The sequence below is a fragment of the Gossypium arboreum genome, chromosome 9 (genome assembly GCF_025698485.1).
Source record: "Gossypium arboreum isolate Shixiya-1 chromosome 9, ASM2569848v2, whole genome shotgun sequence".
Taxonomy (NCBI): domain Eukaryota; kingdom Viridiplantae; phylum Streptophyta; class Magnoliopsida; order Malvales; family Malvaceae; genus Gossypium; species Gossypium arboreum.
The window spans coordinates 87,468,153-87,472,992 of NC_069078.1; the positions used below are offsets into that span (position 1 = coordinate 87,468,153).

The 4,840-nt window shown below is 33.6% G+C and overlaps 1 long non-coding RNA gene across 1 annotated transcript; it reads left to right on the top strand.

Moving 5' to 3' along the window:
• Positions 1-393: 393 nt before the first annotated feature.
• On the top strand, positions 394-2,398 carry LOC128280551 (uncharacterized). Its single transcript, XR_008270645.1, has 2 exons — positions 394-481; positions 2,104-2,398. It is a non-coding gene; the product is annotated as an uncharacterized LOC128280551 (long non-coding RNA).
• Positions 2,399-4,840: the final 2,442 nt, after the last annotated feature.

A 4,840-nucleotide genomic window follows, 5' to 3' on the forward strand; every position in this document is an offset into this window, starting at 1 on the left:
TATTTTGCAAAATGATGAAGAGTCCAGGGTTTTGCCATGAGATTAAATGTGTTGTTTTCTGTGTTTTTATGGAAGATTATGAGTCCTAGTTGTCTAATAAACAACTTTTGTGAAAGAAATTGCATGAAAACACCTTAAAAATGGCTAGATTGCTAAGTTGTAAAATGAGTTGTAAATGTGTGAAATAGTTGAAATTATGAATTGCTATAGTTATGAAAATGGTTCATCTAGACTCAAGGAGTAAAGAAAAGTGATAAAAATTATTTTACGAGCCTAGGGGTAATTTGGTAATTTTGGCAAAATATAGGGGCAAAATTGTAAAAATTGCCCAAGTGTGTTAATGGACTAATTTGATCAGTACATTGTTTTAATAAGTTGAATGTGATATTTTAGATGATGAAAATCGACATTTGGACCTAGAACGGAAAGAAATCGATTAAGGGATAATTACGTCTTTTTTTTTCACCTTTGTGGTATCGAGGTAAGTTCATGTGTAAATAATGTAGCATAATTTTTATTTTTAAGTTATTGATGTTAAATATATGATATGCTGATTTTTATCATGAAATATATGTTTTGTGGTTATTTTCGAATAAAATGCAAGTTATGTGTATTATCTGTTGAATATAAAGTGCTACCGAGTATTGGTTTCGGTATTTTACGGAAGATGGAAAGGATATGTGTTCGAGGAAAATCCCGTTTGAACCTTAGGAATAGATTAGGATACAAGTGCCAAGTCACTAGGATGGTTGAGCATCCGAACTCGTTGAGTTGAGTCCGAGTTCACTTATGGATGCGAATGTTCGAACTCGTTGAGTTGAGTCTGAGTTCGTGAGATGTAACTAGGCATCCGAGCTCGTTGAGTTGAGTCTGAGTTCACTTATGGATGCGAACGCCCGAGCTCGTTGAGTTGAATCCGAGTTCACTTATGGGCGGGTTACATGGTAGCTTGGCTACATATGTGGCACTTATGCGCAAACTTTCCATGTATCCGAATTATATTCCGATGTGTTCAACGGGTAAAATTCCACTCAAATGGAGGAATACTCGAGATGAAAGGGACGTATTGGTAAATGTTATAAAATGGATACTTTGAACAGGTATGTACGTAACCCTCGGGTTGAAAACTCGACATAACAACAATATGGTAAGATGGTAAATGAAAATGTGATATGAATGTCTCGGTGATGATTATACAAACGATGCTGTATTAATTTTGTGAACAATGATCATGAATGAGTAATTTAGCCTTGACAGATTTAAGTTACTGCAATAGTGTAACTTTGAAAATACACTAAAAATAGTGGAAAATGAGTTAGAGGCAGAATAAAATATGGGATTAAAGCTTAATGAGTCTATTTTCACATGAAAGAAACAAGGGAAGAAAAAGAATTCCATATTGTGTGATATTTGAATTCTTGTGAAACAGGGTCTGAATGAATTCGAGATCCCCTGTTCTGACTTTAGAAATTCACCAAAAATTGTACAAAAATTATTAAGAGTCATACCTTACATGCATGGATTCCTTATTGAGTCTATTTTTAGGGGAAATAACGGAATAGTCTTTGGAATTTTGTACATGGAGAAATTCGGTTTGTAGTGCACAGGGGTTAGAGTGGTCATACCCTGAAATAGGGGAGATTTTAACTAATAAACTGTACTAATTGGCCCAACCAAAAATTCTAGAAAAAAATTAGTAAGTAGACATATGAGTCTAGTTTTAAGAGAAATAGACAAGAACATTATTTGAGTCTTATACTATGAGATAATCGAACTTTAGTACAAAAGGGTCGGAACTGTCAGACAGTGAATAAAGGGTAACTTTGAGGAATAAACTGTACTATTTGGCTTAACCAAAATTCTGGAAATTTTATGGAAGAAAGGAAAATAAGTCTAGTTTCAGGGAAAATTAACGGAACTTAATTCGGAGTTTTATAGCTCCAAATATAAATAATTTAGTGACCATTGCTCAGAAAGACAGCTTGTAGTGAACTTGAGAATATGTTGTAAACATTGATAAAACAAGTTAATGAGTTGCTTATTATTTTCATATGAACTTACTAAGCGAAAGCTTACCTCCCACTTCTTTTCCATGTTTTCTAGAGTTTCCAGGTTAGCTCGGGTTGGAGGCCGTCAGAGATATTATCACACTGTCAAGCTAACTCTATTGGTGTAGTGATTTCAAGTACTTTGAGCCTATGGCATGTATAGGAGTTTAAATATTAGAGTATGTGATATGGCTTTAACCATATGTGTTGGCCTATTTTGATTATGAGGTTGTAAATCTATTTTAATTATGCATGCATGTGCTATGGTATTATGTGATGAGTTTATAATGATTATAGTATGAACGTGGTAAAGATGTGAGTAAAATCTATGATATCTATTGCATGTGAAATTGCCATAATCATGACATGTTAGGAATGTTTAAGTACCTAATTTTGCCATGTTGTATGTTATTGTATAAGTATGCGTGTACCTATTGTCAGTGTGACAAAATGGCTTGGAAAATAGCCTTGTATTTGTCCAGGTTTTTGGACACGGGTTTGGGACATGGGCGTGTCCCTAGCACACGGGCGTGTGCTCTATACCCACACGGGCGTATAAAGCCTTGATGCAAGAGATTTTCTAAGTTTTTCATGAGTTCTCAGTTAGGTCCCGAACCACTCCGGATGTATGTTTTGGGCCTCGTAAGCCCGTATATGGGACAGATTGTATATGAAAATAAAAGTTTTTAATTATTTGAGATTTCATGGCCCTGTTTAGTATGGAAGTGTTAGTAAAAGTCAGGTAGCACCTCGAACCCCATCCTAACGTCGGATGCGGGCGAGGGGTGTTACACTTATTATATATGTGATGTCCATATTTTCCAACAATCTCCCACTTGGACCACATATATATACTAATTACTCTATAATTACATGTCATTATATAACCTTATGAGCTCAAAATTTTACTGTCATATCCAAAAAGTATTCCGAACAATCTCTTCCATTAATTATGTTAACATAGAACCAAGGCGACTTTCATTACATATATCGTAACTAAATCCATCCATGATTACGTATATTAACACAACCAAATGACATAGATCAAGTATAGATGTGTATCATGGAAATTACATACAATATGATCTAAACATGTCTATTTCCAACTGGTCCTCCTTAGTGAGATCAAACTTTACCAAAATCAGAATGTGAATAAACCAAATAAACTTTATTTCTGCAGAAAATAAACTTAATATCTTTGAACTGAAAATGTGTCTATAACATAAAAGCATTTAAAAAATACAAACTCACACTAAAACCAAATATCCTTTAAATGACATTACACCCATATGAGTAGTGTGCTCTTATAAAACCTTAGGTGTAGTTTCTTAGTAAGCGGATCCGCAATTATGGAGTTTGTCCTAATATGCTTTATAGGCACCTAACCACTCTGAACTTTTACTTTAACAACAAGGAACTTAAAGTCTACGTGTTTTGACTTTGATGTGCTCCTGTTGCTATTGGAATAAAAGATGCAATTTGTTTTTACAATTTGCACCTTAGTTACAAAATCTTGTATCCATATTCCATCAAAATAAGAGTCTGTATACCTGATGATCTCTAACTGATTAGATCTCCGATATGTGAGCATGTAATCTTTTGTTCTCTGAAAATACCTTATAACCCTCTTGGATGTTATTCAATGGTCCAAACCAGGGTTGCTTAAAATATCTGCCTAACATCCCAATAGTGTACATAATATTCTAATGTATACAAACATGAACATACATTAGACTTTCTGTTGCTAAAATGTAAAAAATCTAATGCATTTTTTTTTGTAATTTCAAAATCATTCTTAGGGCATTGATTGAGGCTATACTTATTATTGACAAGCAGTATGTCATTAACATATAAACCCAAATATAGAACCTTACTCCTACTAAACTTATGGCATATATGATTATCAATAAAATTCATCTCTAAACCGAATAAGATAATCATTTGGTAAAATTTGTAATATTATTGACGAGAAGTTTGCTTAAGCACATAGATGAAGTTCTTTACAAATCATTAACTTTGCATCATTAGACACAAAGCTTTCTAATTGCACCATATAAATGTATGATCAATGTTACCATTGAGAAACCATTAACTTAATATTCATCTGATGTAGCTTTATGTCAAAATATTCCACTAAAGCCATTATAACCATTTCTCTAGTGGACCTTTTTAATGACATTCATTCTTGAGGTTGTTGAGTTTGTTCTTCTGGAACAATTACCTCATCTTGAATAAGGAGTTGTTCAACATTGTCTTATTGAGATTCTAGATTCACTTCTTAATCAATAATAGACATGAGAATCTAACATCATCAAAAGTGATAATAAGAACTGAGTTAGAATCTAATTCCTCCTCAAAAGTAATGTCTCTAACCTTATTTCTCCCCCCAAAACTCAACATCCTCAAAGAATGTTGCAATTCTCTTCTAAAAATATTCTTAATTGTAGAATCATAAAACTCATAGCCCTTAGATCGCTCAAAATTTCCTTGACCCTTATACTTTATAGACATCAAAGAAGTCAGAAGTGATGTCATTTCAACATTATCGTTTTTAGCAACATGTTTCTCAATTTCGTCAAGGAAACTTTGGCCTGAGTAATCTTTTTAGATTCTTTGCCCCTAAAGGCTTCTAAAATGTTGTACTTCATGATCATTAGACTCATGCAATTTTAACGATCTCACCTCTCAAAATCCCTTTTAACATAGGGTGCTTTCCGCAATGAGAGGTATGAGTAGTTCTTCCCTTAGTGTAAGGTCTATGTTCATACAGCCAAACACTATAAATAAGTGCA